Consider the following 18,785-nt stretch of genomic DNA (forward strand, 5'->3'; position numbering starts at 1 on the left):
TCCTATCCTCACCAAGTTGTTTTCAGTAGTATGTGTGGGCCAGGAGCTGGGCCAGTCTTTTCCTGAAATGCAAGAAACATTTGCTCCTATGTCTAATAACCCCGCAATAGCCTTGCCATTAATAAGAATAGTTTTCATAGGACGTTTCTGAGTAATTTCTGTTATCCAAAAAACCATATCACTAGACCCAGTCCTTTCTCCTGCCTCTCACTCTGAGTAGCTGTGTGCCCTATGGCAGCATGGTAAGGCAAAAGCAAAAGCTGTGCTATTCTTTGTCCCTGATTAATTTGGAAAGTTTTAGTTGGGGGTGAAATCATTATCTGAATTTCTCCTGTATAATCTGAGTCAATTACTCCAGGGATAATTGTGAGACCTTGCATAGCTAAGGAACTTCTGCCTAATATAATTCCCACTAAACCTGTTGGTAATGGGCCTTTAACTCCTATAGGGATTTTTACAGTGGGGCTATCTGGTGTAAATATTGTTGAGGTGGTGGAACTGAGGTCCAGTCCTGTGCTGCCTGGGGTTGCTCTGATGAGTTCTGCGCTGGGACGAAGGGAATGAATGGGTTCAGTGAGGCTGCCCCAATTGTCGTCGGGGCCTGGGGCTGGCCCCTCAATCTGTTTCCCGAATGCTGGTCGGGGCCCAAAGGAGTTCCATTTCTATGGAATTTTGACCTGCAGTCTCTTGCCCAATGATATCCTCTTTGACAGCGAGGACAGAGAGACCTAGGGAGATTGGCAGACACAGCCGGGGAGGCAGAATTCGGCAGAGAAGAACCGGCTGCTTTTGGGGGACAAGCGTGCATAAAGTGCCCCTCCCATCCGCAAGAGAAGCAGGCCTTGGATAAACCAATATTCTGGCCTGGACTACTGGAATGACTCTGACGGGTTATTTCTGTTTGTAAAAAAGGACTGTACTGCCTGCTGATAAGAATTTCCCTTTGTGGCTGCAGCTATGGCAACGCCCTGCATCATTGCTGGTCCTACATCTGCACATGGCCTGATATAATCTATTATTTGCCCAGGTTTTTGTTTTTGTTTTTTTTTAATAGGACGTAGAATGGCCTGGCAGGTAGAATTAGCATTTTCAAATGCCAGTTGTTTTATCAGTATTCCAGCTGCCTCAGTATTGGAAATTACTCTGTGGACTGCCTCTGCAAGTCTTGATATAAAGTCCTCATATGGCTCTTCTGGTTTTTGTTTAATGTTTGAGAAGGAAGAGGTTGATTCTTTCCCTTCAGGCAAAAAACACCAAGCCCCAAGGGTGCAGGTGGTTACTTGGTCTAAAGTGTTTCTGTTTAATCTCATCTGATCTCTAAGTGTTCCAAAATCATTAGTCCCTGCCAACATACTTTTTATAATATATCTTGGGCCATATTTTTGGTTAGCATCAGCCTGTTTGGGGGCAAGATCTTCATATTCAGCTCTCCAAAGTACATATTGCCCTCCAGACAGACAAGCTTTAGCGACTGTCTTCCAGTCATGGGGTGTCATCCATCTGTCCACTAACACCTCTACCAATGATACAGTGTACAGGGCTTTAGGCCCATAAAAAGCACAAGCCTGTTTGAGTTCTTTAATCAGTTTCATTGGAATGGGTTCCCAGTGGGGGGCTTTTCCCCCACCACTTCCATCAAATATTATGGGGAAACAAGCCTCAAGGTGGGGATCAAATTCATCATCGAGGCTAGAGAAAACTCTTCTTCAGGGAATTCTAGTGGAGGCCCCTCACCCTTATGGGGGGGGGGGGGGGGGGCAAGGGGTGTCCTATGTCACTTTCTTCGTGCTTTGGGGATTTTTTATCTGTTTGGTGTTTAGATATTATGGATGTTTTATCTGGGGATGTCTGCCTTAAGCTCCTAGATGCATATAACCTGATAGGGGACATTTCTCTTGAGCCTCTGGAAGCAGAAGGCTTAATTGAGGAAATTTCTCTTGAATTCCTGGGAGCAGGTGGTCTGGTTGGGGAAGTTTTTCTTAAACTCCTTGGAGCAGATGATCTAATTGGAGAAGTTTCTCTTAAACTCCCTGGAGCATCTTTATTTAATAAAGGCCAATACTCATCAGAATGATCTTGGGTTACTTCCTCTTCCAAATCTTCCTCATCTGCAAACTGATCATTTTTCTCATCTCTATCTATTACCTTTTCCTGGGCAGTCATTGCAGCTAGCATTTCATTCAACTGCCGATAGCTAAGTGTAGCCTCCTTTTCCTCACTCTCCTCTTTGATAGATACCTTTTTCTCTGCACTTTCCTCTTTAAGATGTACTTTTTCAGATTCAGGGGCAGGGTCTACAGCATCCCTAATTATATTCCATAAGGAAAAGGCGTCAGTAGGCACCTTTTCTGAGCCATGTTCAGCATGGTAAGTTTTTAATTGTTTCCCTATGCTCTCCCAAGTATCTAAGTTAACAGTGCCTTCTTCTGGAAACCAAGGAAACTGTTCTTGTACAAATGAAAAAAATGAATGAATATTGGATTTCTTAACTTTAATTCCTCGTTTAGTTAGCAACTGCAAGATTACTCCTACAAAAAGCTGTCTTTCTTTTGATTCACTGTTACCCATGTCAGAAAATTAAGTCTTATAGAAAAGTCTGCCTCGTCAAGGGTTTTACCTTTGGCAAGGGGGATTTTCTTATCAACCCTAAGATAGCAGGCTTCTTTCAACCTCTAGAGCACCAGGTTTCTCTTAAACCCTTCAACACTTCCCACTCCTACTAAATCTGTCTGTCCTACAGGGGGGTCCGCGGCACCCTGAGTGGGGTCCTACCCGTCCCGAACACTCAACACTGGGGGAACAACAGGGCTGATGACCCTAGTTGTTCTGAGCAATAGGGCTGATGACCCTACTTGCTGCATACTAGGGGAACAACAGGGCTGATGACCCTAGTTGTCCAGAGAAATAGAGCTGATGACCTTACTTGCTCCAAGGGGGTGGCAATAGGGCTGATGGCCCTAATTGCTCGGGGAACCTACCTTCGAATAGCCTGTTCCGGGCACCACTTGCCGGGGTCCTGCCCCAGTGGATCCAGGGAATTCGAAGGATGGACGGAGTCGGTGAGGAAAGACTTATTTGCTTATTAATATAAGATTAGATTAAGAAAGAATAGTGTAGTACGAAAATTAAGTGGAGAAAGAAGGCCGAATAACTTGGCTTACAGGGAAGGCCAATAAAGATCCAGACAAGGAGCTTGCACTATCTACGTTGGGCCACCAGCGCCCACTTTAATATCTAAGAGTGCCCCTCCTTAGGCTCCCTTTCGTGTGGGTCTTAACGCCAGGGCAAGTAAGTAGACTTAGTGAGCCGCCCCGCTCCAGGTGCGAATTCAGCCTGAAATTAGAGTGAAAAGGAGAGGGAGGGAAAGGGAGAAAAAGAGAGAGAGAGAGACACGGGGGGAGCCAGATTCCCAAGAAACTAGGCTGAGAGACTAGTCCAAGAGACTGGTCATTCCTTTATTGTTCAGAAGGCTTTTTATACTTTTGATAATACATGGAGATCAATGGGTAACACAAAGTTATGCAGCGTTAGCAGTCCAAACTCTTATCAAATCCAGGCTTTTCTCTCTGCATACCTAGTTGTATACACAAGTCTTAGGTGATTTACATCATCTTCTGGTTAAAAAGGGCCAATTAACATTTTACAGCCGTTTTCCTGATAAGGGTTTGTTAACTAGAAGACTTATTTGTGTCAATCATCCCAAAGTCTAGTGCCACTGTCAGAAAGCACTAAATAAAGTTAGATTCTTACATAGCAAAGATACAGCAGTTTATAACAAGTGAAAGGAGTACAGTGATTTATAACAAAAGAAAAATAATTAACTCAAAATTCTAGTGTTGTTAACATCAAAACTACTATATACTTCTTCCATATCCCATTTACATTGATTAACATCCTCCCAGATGCCTAAAAGATAAAGAATATGGAGACCTGGCAGCAATCATTGAGTCAACTGTGAAAACGTGTGACCAATATGATTTTTAACACTTTAGAAAACGCTCTGTATCTTTAAGATGTTTTTAAGCTTTGTTCCTCTCACGGTTGGAGGGCTGTAAGCAATTCACAAGCTGTAAGAGGTCTAGGGAACCTGTTAGGCAAGCTGGAGAGGTATCAGAGGGGGTTTAACATCCCTTTCAAATGCAGAAGATTAAAGCCGTGAGTTGACTTTTTCCAGAGTATATCAGAAGAGTGGAAAAGCAGAGTACAAAAGCCAGCAGATTTTTGGTTTCGGGGGTACATGCTCAGGAAATTCCAGGGGGATCCCTGAAGTCTGATCACGTCCTTACATATGTCACTTTCCTTCCTCATGACCTTGTCACGGGCGGGACACCTCACGCTGGCTTCCAGCACGAAACTGACTGGAGAGGAATCCTGAGAGGCCCCTCGCAACTCACATGGAGACTGGCTTTCCTGAGGCTACACGAGCGGGTCCCTGAGGTCCCCATCGTAATTTGAGAGGAAACTGCCGCAACTCGAGGAAACGAAGGAGGTTCTCCCCTCCAGGCGAGATGACGACCTTTTCCGCTGTGGCATCTCGAGGGAAATCACTCCATCGCTCTTGAACCTCGAAAGGGTCCTTCACACCCTTGCTGCAACACAAGAAGTTCGCCAACATACCCGTCTCCACTCGAGAGGAACACTGAGGGTCCCGCCAAACTCAAGAGGAGCCCCGTTTCCCCTTCCTTCGCTCCAGATGAGGGTTCCTTTCACTGCTTCGATGGGAAAGGATTCCCGGCGTTCCTGTCGCATCTGAGTAGGAGGTGATCTCAACAAGAAAGACTAGAGGAACTCCAGGGGTCGTGCCACCATTCCAAAAGACCCCCAAATGTCTCAGTCCACTCCAGAGGAACCTGGATTACCTGCACTGCCTCGACTTTCACGCCGAGTATTGACTCACACCACGGTGGCACGTGTGACAGCCCTGTGGGAAAGCATCGAGAAAAGCTGCAGATAGCTTTATCAACTCGAGGGGAAGCCTGACACTGTTGTGACAACTCTGGAGGAAAGTGGACATACATGTCTCCACTCGAGACGAGGCCTGACTCCACTGTGGAGACTCCAGAGAAACCCAAGATCCATGTCAGCACTGGAGAGGAAACCTCAGGTTCCAACCTCGGCTCCAAACAAGGACTTAGGACCCAGCATCGACTGGAGAGGAATCCGGAGAGGCCCCTCGCAACTCGCATGGAGACTGGCCTTTCCTGAGGCCACACGAGCGGGTCCGTGAAGTCCCCATCCTAACTCCACAGGAACCTGATGAAACTCGAGAAAAACCAGGAGGTCTTCCCCTCCAAGCGAGATGAGGCCCTTTTCCGTTGTGGTGTCTCGAGGCAAATCACACCTTCCCTCTTGAACCTCAAAAGCGTCTTTCACACCCTTGCTGTAACTCAAGACGTTCTCCGACATCCCCATCTCAACTCCAGAGGAACACAGAGGGTCCTGACAACATCAAGAGGAGCCCTGTTTCTGCCTCCTAGCTCGAGATGAGGGTTCCTTTCCCTGCTTCATCGCGAAAGGATTCCCGGCGTTCCTGTCACATCTCAAGTAGAGGCACTCTCAACAGGAAATTCGAGGGGAATTCCAGGTTCATGCCACCATTCCAAAAGACCCCAAATGTCTCAGTCCACTGCAGAGGAACCTGATTTCCCTGCACTGCCTCGACTATCACGCCAAGTATCGAATAACACCACGGCGGCATGTGTCACAGCCTTGTGGGAAAGCCTCGAGGGAAAGCCACAGATCCCTGTGTCAACGTGACAGGAAGCCTGACACTGCTGCTACAGCTCGGGAGGAAAGCGGATGTGCATGTCCCCACTCGAGACGAGGACTGACTCCCCTGTGGAGACTCCAGAGGTACCCCAAGTTCCATGTCAGCACTGGAGAGGAAACTGCAGTTTCTGGCCTCGCCTCCAGATGAGGTGTTCAGACATGGCTCCAACTGGAGCGGAATCCTGAGAGGCCCCTCGCAACTCGCATGGTGACTGGCCTTTCCTGAGGCTACACGAGCGAGTCCCTGAGGTCCCCGTCATAATTCGAGAGGAACCTGCCACACCTCGAGGAAATCCAGGATGTTCTCCCCTCCAGTCGAGATGAGGCCCTTTTTCGCTGAGGCGTCTGAAGGGAAATTACACCTTCCCTCTTGAACTTTGAAAGGGTCCTTTACACCCTTGCTGCAACTCAAGAAGTTCCCCGACTGCCGGGGACCAGCGTGAGGAAATCCGCCCATGGCAAATGTCATGAGGAAGGAGCCTTGGCATACGCAAAATCGTGATCAAGCCTCAGGAAACCCCCTGTTCCTGAGCATCTACTCCAAAACCGGAGTCTGTTTTATGGTCTCACCTACACCTCTTACTTTACGGGGGGCTCTCCCCCATAACCATTGTCTCGGAGAAGGAGTTAACTTGGAGCTCCAAGTCAATAAAAATTCCTGGGCGTTACATGAGTGTTTCAGTTTAAGGACTCCTCTGAAGGTTATCTAGCCCACCTGTATAGCCACATGTGATTGTTTACAGCCTCCAATCTGAGAGGCACGAGATGTTTCAGACTTACTAAAGGCAAATTCTTTAAGGGAGTTAGAAATTATCCGTATAGTGAGTTGGTTAGGAATTATATTGGTGAAGGGTTTTTCATTTGTTGTGTCAATAATTGCTGCTAATTCCCTGCCCTGGGTGGGACAAGGGTGTCTTAGGTCAAACCTCTCTGCTGACAGACTAGCTTGTGTGACAGGATTATCCATACTCCTGCCACTAGATACATGATTGTTTACTACCTCTCAACCATAAACAGCAGAGAGTTTTGGAGTATTTTGCGAGTCTTAATTAGAATAAGGCTTTTCTCATTGTTGAGTCAATGATTGCCGCCAGGCCTCCATATCCTTAGGCACCTGGGAATATATTAATCAATGTATTTGGAATATAGAAAAGGAAATATAGTAGTTTTTGATGTTAGCAATACTAGACTTTTTGAGCTAATGAATTTTCTCTTTTGTAATAGATCACTGTACTTTGTTATAAATCACTGTGTCCTTGCTATGTAAAAATGTAACTTTATCACTATCTTAAGATGAAATAGGTCTTAAGGGGAACATTGGAGAAAGGATTTTCATTTGTTGGGCTGATGTTTGCTGCTAAATCTCCATGTTCCCTGCCCTTATAAGAATAACACTAACATAGGAGAAGTAAGTATTAACCTTTAAGATTAATCAAGTTAACCTTGGGTTAAATAAATTCCTTTCTTGATTGTAACTCACTACACCCTCACCCTATAGGAATGTAACTTTATTTGGAGGGTGGTGCCTGGTTTAAGAAAAAACACCCTTGGAAAAAATAAGTTTTTGGTTATCAGAAAGAAAGGATCATAAAATCCCTAAGACCTTATTATGTGAAGCACCTGATTTTGATAAAGGTCAGGACTGCTGACACCCGCATGACTCTGTATTGATCCCTATATGTAACAAAAGGATTATAACCAAACCCCAAAATAAAGAAATCAGATCAGTCTCTGGAAAGACTGATTCCCCCATGTCATTCCTTTCTTGCTCCCCGTTTTTCAGGCTGAAATCCCATCTGGAGAATGGATGCTATTCCACGTAGCCAAGTTATTCAGCCTCATTTTCTCCACTAATTTTCCTACTACACTATCCGTTTCCAATCTCTGTATATATCTGTGATTAAATATGAATTTTTCCAAGGACGCCAACGTCATACCAAACTTCGAATTCCCTGGATCCACCGGGGCTGGACCCCGGCACCCAACATACCCGTCTCCAGTCGAGAGGAATACCGAGGATCCCGCCAAAATCAAGAGGAGCCCCGTTTCCGCCTCCTAGTTTGAGATGCGGGTTCCTTTCTCTGGTTCGTTAGGAAAGGATTCCCGGCGTTCCTGTCGCATCTAAAGAGGAGGCTCTATCAAAAGAAAAGTTCAGAGGAACTCCAGGGGTCGTGCCACCATTCCAAACGTCCCACAAATGTCTCAGTCCACTCCAGAGGAACCTGATTTCCCTTCACTTCCTCGACTGTCACGCCAAGTATCGACTCACACCACGGTGGCATACGTGACAGTCCTGTGGGAAAGCCTCGAGGGAAAGCCACAGATCCCTGTGTGAACGCAATGGGAAGCCTGACACTGCTGCTACAGCTCAGGAGGAAAGCGGACATGCATGTCCCCACTCGAGACGAGGCCTGACTTCCCTGTGGGGACTCCAGAGGAACCCCAAGATCCATGTCAGCACTGGAGAGGAAACCTCAGGTTATGGCCTTGACGCGAGATGAGGTCTTAGGATCCGGCACCTACTGGAGAGGAATCCAGAGAGGCCCCTCGCAACTCGCATGAAGACTGGCCTTTCCTGAGGCCACAAGAGCGGGTCCCTGAAGTCCCCGTCGTACCTCGAGAGGAACCTGCCGCAGCTCGAGAAAATCCAGGAGGTTCTCCCCTCCAGGCGAGATGAGGCCCTTTTCCGCTGAGAAGTCTCAAGGGAAATCACACCTTCCCTCTTGAACTTAAAAAGGGTCTTTCACACCCTTGCTGCAACTCAAGAAGTTCCCCGACATACCCGTCTCCACTGGAGAGTAACACTGAGGGTCCCACCAAAATCAAGAGGAGCCCCGTTTCTACCTCGTAGCTCAAGATGAGGGTTCCTTTCACTGCTTTGTTGGGAAAGGATTCCCGGCGTTGGCGTCGCATCTCAAGAGGTGGCGCTCTCAACAGGAAAGTTCGAGAGGAACTCCAGGGGTGGTCCACCATTCCAAAAGTCCCCCAGATGTCTCAGTCCACACCAGAGGAACCTGATTTCCCTGCCCTGACTCAACTATCATGCCGAGTATCGACTCACAACACGGTGGCACTTGTGAGAGCCCTGTGGGAAAGCCTCGAGGGAAAGCCACAGATCCCTGTGTCAACACGAGGGGAAGCCTGACACTGCAGCGGCTGCTCAGGAAAACGGGTGTGCATTTCTCCACTCCAGACGAAGCATGACTCCCCTGTGGAGACTACAGAGGAACACCAAGATTCATGTAAGCACTGGACAGGAAACCTCAGGTTCCAGCCTCTACTCCAGACTACGTCTTATGACCCAGCACAGACTGGAGGGGAATCCCGAGAGGCCCCACGCAACTCGCATGGAGACTGGCCTTTCCTAAGGCCACACGAGCGGGTCCCTCTGGTCCCCGTCGTAACTCGAACAGACCTGCCACAACTCGAGAAAATCCAGGAGGTTCTCCCCTCCAGGCGAGATGAGGCCCATTTCCACTGAGACATCTCGAGGAAAATCACACCTTCCCTCTTGAACTTCGAAAGGGTCCTTCACACCCTTGCTGCAACTCAAGAAGTTCCCCCCATACCCGTCTCCACTAGAGAGGAACACCGAGGATTCCGACAAAATCAAGAGGAGCCGCATTTCCACCTCCTACCTCGAGATGAGGGTTCCTTTCCCTGCTTCATCAGGAAAGGATTTCAGGCGTTCCCATCGCATCTCAAGAGGAGGTGCTCTAAACGGGAAAGTCCAGAGAAACTCCAGGGGTTGTGTCACCATTCCAAAAGTCCCCCAAATGTCTCAATCCTCTCCAGAGGAACCTGATTTCCCTGCACTGCTTCCACTGTCATGCCGAGTATCGACTCACACCACAATGGCACGTGTGACATCCCTGTGGGAAAGTCTCCAGGGAAGGCCACAGATGCCTGTGTCAATGCGATGGAAGCCTGACACTGCTGCTACAGCACAGGAGGAGAGCTGACGTGCATTTCTACACTCGAGACGAGGCCTCAATCCACTGTGGAGACCCCAGAGGAACCCCAAGATTCTCGTTAGCACTGGAGAGGAAACCTCAGGTTCCGGCTTCGAATCCAGACGAGGTCTGATGACCCAGCACAGAAAGGAGAGGAATCCCGAGCGGCCCCTCACAACTCGCATGGAGATTGGCTTTTCCTGAGGCCACACGAGCGGGTCCCTGAGGTCCCCGTCGTACCTCGAGTGAAACCTCCAGCAACTCGAGAAAATCAAGGAGGTTCTCCCCTCCAAGCAAGATGAGGCCATTTTCCAATGAGGCGTTTCGAGGCAAATCACACCTTTCCTCTTGAACTTCGACAGGGTCCTTCACGCCCTTGCTGCAACTCAAGAAATTCCTGACATACCCGACTCCGCTCGAGAGGAACACCGAGGGTCCGGCCAAAATCAAGAGGAGCCCCGTTTCCTCCTCGTAGCTCGAGATGAGGGTTCCTTTCACCTCCTCGTCGGGAAAGGATTCCCGGCGTTCCCATCACAAGTCAAGAGTAGGCGCTCTCCACAGGAAAATCGAGAGGAACTCCAGGGGTCGTTCCACCATTCCAAAAGTCCCCCAAAAGTCTCAGTCCACTTTAGAGGAACCTGATTTCCCTGCACTGCCTCGACTGTCACGCAGAGTATCGACTCACACCACGGTGGCATGTGTGACAGCCCTATGTGAAAGCCTCGAGGGAAAGCCACAGATCCCTGTGTCAATGAGAGGAGAAGCCTGACACTGCTGCTACAGCTCGGGAGGAAAGTGGACGTGCATGTCTCTACTCGAGACGAGGCCTGACTCCCCTCTGGAGACTCCAGAGGTACCCCAAGTTCCATGTCAGCACTGGAGAGGAAAGCTCAGTTTGCGGCTTTGACTCCAGACGAGGTTTTAGGACCCAGCTCCGACTGGAGAGGAATGCCAAGAGGCCCCTCGCAACTCGCATGGAAACTGGCCTTTCCTGAGGCCACACGAGCGGGTCCTTTAGGTCCCTGTCATAACTGGAGAGGAACCTGGTGCAACTCGAGAAAATCCAGGAGATTCTCCCCACCAGGCAAGATGAGGCCATTTTCCGCTGAGGCATCTCGAGGGAAATCACACCTTCCCTCTTGAACTTCGAAAATGTCCTTCACCCCCTTGCTGCAACTCAAGAAGTTCCCCCACTGCTGGGAGCCAGCGTGAGGAATCGCGCCCATAACAAGGTCATGAGGAAGGAAGCTTACATACGCAAGGCATGATCAGACTTCAGGGCCCGCCCTGGAATTTCCTGAGCATCCACCCACCCAAAAATGAGAATCTGCCTGCTTTTCCACTCTTCTAATATTCTCTGGAAAATGTCAACTCAGGGCATTAGTCTTCTGCATTTGAAAGGGATGTTTCAGTTAAACCCCCTCTGATAGCTCTCTATCTTGCCTAACAGGTTCTCCAGACCTCTTACAGCTTTTGAATTGCTTACAGCCCCTCAACCGCGAGAGGCACAATGCTTAAAGCATCTTCAAGATACAGAGCCTTTTCTAAAGAGTTAAAAGTTATATTGGTAGAGGATTTTCACTGTTGACTCAATGATTACTGCCACGCCTCCATATTCTTTATCTTTTAGGCACCTGGGAGGATGTTAATCAATGTAAATGGGATATGGAAAAAGGTATATAGTAGTTCTGCTGTTAGCAACACTAGACTTTTAAGCTAATTACTTCTCTTTGTTATATATCACTGCACTCCTATTATGTCCTTGCTATGTAAGACTGTAACTTTATTTAGTGCTTTCTGAGAATGGCACCAAACGTTGAGAAGATCAACACAAATAAGTCTTCTGGTTGAGAAACCCTTATCAGAAAAAGGGCTGTAAAATATTAATTGGCCCTTTTGGCTGGAAGATGATGTAAATTACCTAAGACTTGTGTATACAATTAGGTATGCAGAGAGAAAAGCCTGGTTTTGATAAGAGTCTGGACTGCTAACACTTTGTGCTACCCATTGATCTTCATGTTTTATCAGAAGTATAAAAGGCCTTCTAAACAATAGAGGACGGAGCCAGTCACTGGACCGGTTTCCCCCGTGTCTCTCTCTCCCTCTCCTTTTCTCCCTTCCCTCCCTCTCCTCTTTACTATAATTTCAGGCTGAATTCCCATCTGGGGGCGGAGGCTCGCCAAGTCTACTGACTTGCCTGGCTGTTAAGACCTGCTGACAGGTAGCCTAAGGCGAGGCACACAAAGATATTCAAGCGAACGCCGGTGGCCCAACGTAGAGGGTGCAAATTCCTTGTCAGGCTTTTATTGGTCTTCTGCGTAATCCAAGTTGTTCAGCCCACTTCCTCGGCTTAATTTCCCTCCTACACTATTGTTTCTTAATCTACTCATATCAATCAATAAATAAGTCTTTCATCACCAACGCCGTCCACACTTCGGATACCCTGGATCCACGGAAGATGGACCCCGGCACCCAACATACCCGTCTCCACTCGAGAGGAACACCAAGGGTCCCACCAAAATCAAGAAGAGCCCCGGTTCGGCTTCCTAACTTGAGATGAGTGTTCCTTACCCGCTTCATCGGGAAAGGATTCCCGGCGTTCCCGTCGCACCTCAAGAGGAGGCGCTCTCAACAAGAAAGACAAGAGGAACTTCAGGGGTCGTGCCACCGTTCCAAAAGTCCCCTAAATGTCTCAGTCAACTCCAGAGGAACCTGATTTCCCTGCACTCCCTCGAATGTTACGCTGAGTATCAACTCACAAAGGTGGCACGTGTGACAGCCCTGTGGGGAAGCCTCGAGGGAAAGACACAGATCCCTGTGTGAAAGCGACGGGAAGCCTAACACCGCTGCTACAGCTCGGGAGGAAAGCGAACGTGCATGTATCCACTCGAGATGAGGCCTGACTCCCCTGTGCAGACTCAGGCGGAAGCCCAAGATCCATGTCAGCACTGGAGAGGAATCCTCAGGTTCCAGCCTCTACTCCACACGAGGAATTAGGCCCCAGCACCGACTGGAGAGGAATCCCGAGAGGCCCCTGGCAACTCGCATGGAGACTGAGGCCACAAGAGCGGGTCCCTGAGGTCCCCGTCCTAACTCGTGAGGAACCTGCCACAAGGTCCGAGTAGCTCAGGTGTTTGGAGAGCGTGGTTGCTGTGACTTATCACCACTCCTGTCCCTGCTGCTCAGTTTTCTGGCACAGAAAACTGTGTACAACTGGCACACCTTCTCAGGCGGATGATGACTGTCCAGAACCCCAAGAAGTCTTAGTTAGCAAAGAAGCCTGCTTGCAGTCTAATAGATAATGTCTCTCTGGGGCTGCGATTGCCCCCTTCCAGCTCTGGCTGCCTGTCACCAGAGGGGGATGGTCTGCAGCCGGCTAATTCTGTTCTGTCCTTTGTTCCGTGCATGGTCCTGGTGGTGTCTTATGTTAGAGCTTTTCGTGTGGTAGCTATCCCACAGTCTGGTTTGCTAGCCCAAGTTACTTCACTCTGATTACCCTCGGGGCATTCTGGCCCAATCCTTACTCTAAGCCATGCAGCCTGCACCTCCCTGCCCAGCCCCCGCTCGCTAGTGGCGGGTGCAAGGCGTCTGCGCTGCTTCTCTGCTGGGGAAGTTACCATTGGGCTCATAATCTCTGGGGTTTAATTATTTGTTTATTTTCCTCCCTGTTATTTTGCCCTCTGTGCTTCCAAGGCTTGCCGCAGACTCAGCAGTGAGAGTGTTTCCTGGTGTTTGGAAACTTCTCTCTTTTTAAGACTCCCTTCCTGGGACAGAGCTCCGTCCCTGCCTCTTTTGTCTTTTCTTTGTCTTTTATATTTTTTCCTACCTCTTTTCGAAGACAATGGGCTGCTTTTCTGGGTGCCTGATGTCCTCTGCTGGCATTCAGAAGTTGTTTTGTGGAATTTACTCAGTGTTTAAATGTTCTTTTAATGAATTTTTGGGGGAGAAAGTGGTCCCCCCCATCCTATTCCTCTGCCATCTTAGGACTGCCCATTCCAGAATTGATGCTTTTAGACTGTGCTTCTGGAGAAGACTCTTGAGAGTCCCTTGGACTGCAAGGAGATGAAACCAGCCAATCCTAAAGGAAATCAGTCCTGAGTGTTCATTGAAAGGACTGATGCTGAAGCTGAAATGCCAGTACTTTGGCCACGTGATATGAAGAACTAATTCACTGGAAAAGACCCTGAGGCTGGGAAAGATTGAAGGCAGGAGGAGAAGGCAATGACAGAGGATGAGATGGTTGGATGGTATTACCAGCTTGATGGACATGAGTTCAAGCAGGTTCTGGGAGCTGGTGATTGACAGGGAAGTGAAATGTTGTTGCTGACACATGAAAAGACACTGGGATTCTTGACCTCTGGAGGAGAAGAATTCAATCCAGACCCAGAGACGAGGCTTGATCACTCAGAGCTTTCTGTAATAAAATTTTATTAAAGTATAAAGGAGATAGAGAAAGCTTCTGACATAGGCATCAGAATGGGGCAGAAAGAGTACCCCCTTGCTAGTGTTAGCCATGGAGTTATACTCTCTAATTAGTTATTACAGTGAATCTAAAGAATGTCTGGAGGTTGTAAAGACCTCACTAGACCTACTCCCATAATTTACACCTTAAGATAACAGGATTAGCCAGAAGGTTTTTTCCAGAGACTGTCTTCAAGCAGGATACATTATTGTTATATATTCTTAAGGAATGTAAAGCGACAACTAAGTTTGTCTTTTCTTCCTCCTTGAGAATCCCAGACCCCTCTCTCCCTGGGGACCCCTGGACTTCTTATCAATCTGCCTAGGAATTGACTCTCTCATTCCCCCCTTTTCTTTTAGGAGAATTATGTTGCCAAGGGAAGGGGGCATCGTTTTTGTTCCATAACTACTTCCTGCTGTTTAGGGGCGTGGTCCCTAAATTGTTAAGGCAACATATTCTCCTAACCCTCATATTGAGGGTCCCAAGTAATAGCTGGAGGAGGATGTGGCACTCGTAGGAGCTTGGACAACCGTTTGTAACTTAAAAGCTTTTAGACGGTTAGAAAACCGCATTATAGTTACAGATGTAAGGCAAAATAATCATTAAACCAAGTTAAAATGAAAATGAAAAGTCACTTTATGTCTATAGTTACATCGGTCCATCTTAAGGTTGTTAGATGTCATCAGTTTAAAAAGAGGCATCACATGCGATTGTTGTTGAAGGTATTTGCAGACTTGGAAAAGTATTTTCCTTGAAGTGGAGATGTCCACCACAGGAAGCCTTCCACTGATGAAGAGGGGAGTGCTCCACAAACCCAGCAGTTAGGCTGATTGTGAAATGCTGTGTAGGAGTGAGCCCAGGACAGGAAGGCATTGTCTTGAGGATCAAAGAGCAGACTTAGGATTTTTGGAGTCAGCAGAAGTTGGCTCACATAGATTATCAGGCCCATCTGAAAAGTACAAAGTCAGAGCATAGAAAGTAAAGACATAAAATGAAGTCACTTGGTTCTGGTCAGGGTGCCACCTCTTAACTCGAGTGTGATGTACCCACGAATCACTTCTTGGCACTTTGACAGCTGTGGGAGAAGAAAGAATAACCTGGTAAGGGCCTTCCCAGAGGGGCTTGAGGGATTGGCCACCAGATCTCAATGTTTTTATGAGGACCTCAGTTCCTGGCTCAAATAGAGGCTTGCTTGACTCAGAGGCTGGGTCAGGAATCATCTCCTGGAGTTCTATTAATGTCTGTTGTAATGGCATTGAAACATGTATAATATCATATATGAAACGAATCACCAGTCCAGGTTCGATGCATGATACAGGATTCTTGGGGCTGGTGCACTGGGATGACCCAGAGCGGTGGTACGCAGAGGGAGGTGGGAGGGGGGTTCAGGATGGAGAACACGTGTATACCTGTGGCGGATTCATGTTGATGTATAGCAAAACCAATTCAATATTGTAAAGTAATTAGCCTCCAATTAAAATAAATAAATTTATATTAAAAAAGAAAAAGAAAAGCTGAGAATTGAGTTACATAACTAGTTAATTCCAAGGCTTCAGGGTCTATAACAATGTCTGTGCATAAGAAAGGCCTTCCATAAATACATTCAAAGGGGGACAGTTCGAGCCCTCATTAAAGTTATGGGTAGGACTTTAATCCAATTGTCCTGAGTTAATTTGCGCAGATTTCTTTTGATAATGTCATTGGCTTTTTCAACCTCTCCTGAGGATTGGGGTCTCCAGGAAAAGTGTAAGTAATATTCTATTCCTAGAGCCTTAGACACCTCCAGAGTTGCAGCAGCTTTAAAGGTGGAGCCATTGTCACTCTGAAGGCTCCTTGGCAGCCCAAACCTGGGGATAGTTTCATGGAGTAAAATATTTATAACCTTCTCAGCATGTTCACTACAACAGGGAAAAGCCTCAATCCAGCCAGTAAAAGTATCTACCCAAACGTGTAAGCAAGAATATCCATTAGTTTTTGGCATATGAGTAAAATCAGTTTCCCAGCCCTCTCCAGGATACTTTCCACTTCGATGTAATCCAGATTTTGCTGACTTTTCAGTCGTTGGGTTATTTTTCTGACAAGCCTCACACCTTTTGATAATATTCTTTAAAGTTTTTTATTACATTTTTACCTTCAAACAAATGAGAAGCCATCTGGTAAGTACTCTCTGCACCCAAATGAAAACTCTTGCTGTAAACCCTTAAGAATTTTCCATTGAGCATTTTCAGGACTTATTAATCATCCATCCTCGGACTGTAACCATCCTTTATCAGTAATCTTTGCTCCTCTTTTCTCATATCTTTCTAATTCTTCCTCAGTATATTGTGGTTTTTCCTGTTCCACAGGACCTGTCCAGATCAAAGGCATCTGTAGTGAAGGGGTTTCATAAAGTGCCTCTTTTCTGACTTGACGATCAGCCAGCTGATTACCTTCAGCTACTTGACTCCTATCCCTGTTGTGTCCTTTGCAATGCATAATAGCTACTTCTTTAGGACAATATATAGCAGTTAAAAGTCTCTCAATCTCTCTGAAATGTTCAATAGGTTCTCCTGTTGCTGTTTTAAACTGTCTTTCCATATTGCAGCATGAGCATGTAAAGTCAAAAAAGCATACTTAGAATCAGTGTAGATATTTACCCACTGCCCTGTGCTTAACTCTAGAGCTCAGGTCAGAGCCACAAGCTCCGGTAACTGAGCACTGGTTCCCTGGGGGAGAGATCTTGCCTCTAAAACCTGTTTAACAGTCACCACGGTGTAATCTGCTTTACGCTTTCCATCCTGAACAAAAGAACTGCCATCTGTAAATATTTGCATGCCAGGATTGTCTAATGGGGTATCCATTAGATCTTCTCAAGCTGCATATTTTAAAGAAATTAGGAACAATTGTGATCAGATGTTTCATTTTCCTTCTCAGGAAGGAAAGTGGCAGGATTAAATTTCCACAAACTTTAAGCTTAGTTATTTGTCCTTCTAACAACAATGACTGATATTTAAGAAGCCTACTGTCTGTCATCCAATTATTAACCTCAGAATTTAAGATTCCATTCACACCATGAGAAGTCAGTACAGTAAGTTTTCATCCATAAATTATTTTTAAAGCTTTATGTGCTAATAAAGCCACTGCCCCAGTTACTCTTAGGCATTTAATTCTCTGCTTAGATAAGCAATAGGTTGCTGGTGAGGCCCTCGGGGTTGTGTCACATCTTCCAAGGCCACACCTTTTCTTTCAGTGACAAATGAAATCTGACCCTGTGGGCAAGCTCAGAGCGGGAGCTTGCAGGAGAGCAGTCTGAAGAACCTTCCAAGTCTTTTGAGTATCTGGAGACCAAACCAGTTTGTCAGTTTGGGCCTGCTGAGTTTCAGCTAAAAGTTTATATAAAGTCCAGGAAAGTTTCCCATAACCCAGAATCCAAATGGGACAGTAGCCTGTGATTTCCAAAAATCCTCTCAATTGTCTTAAAGTCATAGGTAGGGGATGACTTAGTATAGGTTTAATTCTCTCAGGGCCTATGGCCCTAGTCCCTTCTGATATGATTAGGCCCAGATATCTAGCAGATTGTTGACAACGCTGAGCCTTTTCTCTTGATTCCTTGTAACCCCAGCCTGCCAGAAAGTTTAAGAAATCTTCTGAGGCTCGTGAACAAGCTTCCTCTGTCTCAACACAGAGCAAAATATCATCTACATATTGTAACACCACTGTTTCGGAGCTATTAAAGTTTTGTAGATCTCGTGACAAACTTTGTCCAAATAAGTGAGGACTGTCACAAAATCCCTGGGGCAAAACTGTCCAGGTTAACTGAGAAGCTGGCTGTGTAGGTTCCTAAAAGGCAAATAGAAATTGACTTTCTTCCACCAAAGGCACTGAATAGAAGGCATCTTTCAAACCAATTACTGAGAAATATTTGGCTTGTTCAGGAATTTCAGACAATAGAGTATAAGGATCAGGCACCACGGGGTGTAAAGGAACTACAGCCTCATTTATTATTCATAAATCTTGGACTAGTCGCCATTTAATATTTGATGTTTTTACACCCAAAATAGGAGTGTTGTATAAACTGTTACAGGGAATTAATAGTTCCTGCTCTTTTAAATTCTCGATGATGGGTTTTAACCCTTCTTTAACCTCAGGTTTCAGTGGATACTGCTTCTTATGTGGAAATAAGTGTGAGTCTTTGAGCTTGACAACTACAGGAATAGCATTTTGTGGTCAACCCACAGATTTTCTGTCAGCCCATACTCTAGGATTTACATTTTGTTCAATTAAAGGGAGAGAAAGGGAAGGCTCCATATTCATGAAAACAGAGGCATGGACCTTGATCAGTATATCCCTCCCCAAAAAGGGTGAGGGAGACTCTGGCACAATCAGAAACTCGTGTGAAAATAGAACAGGGTAAGTCACAACTTATAGAACTGAAGTAATACTTTTGGCTTGTCCAGACAGTCCCATTATGGAAGAAGATCAGGAAGAAAGTGGGCCAGGAGCTTCAGTAAGCACAGAGTAAGTTGTCCCAGTATCTAAAACAATATCGATGGATTGGCCCCCACAGTTATTAATACTTGGGGTTCCTCAGGTACAATTAGGATGGGAACTTGTGTGGGGAC

Source organism: Budorcas taxicolor, chromosome 7, assembly GCF_023091745.1.
Source record: "Budorcas taxicolor isolate Tak-1 chromosome 7, Takin1.1, whole genome shotgun sequence".
NCBI lineage: Eukaryota > Metazoa > Chordata > Mammalia > Artiodactyla > Bovidae > Budorcas > Budorcas taxicolor.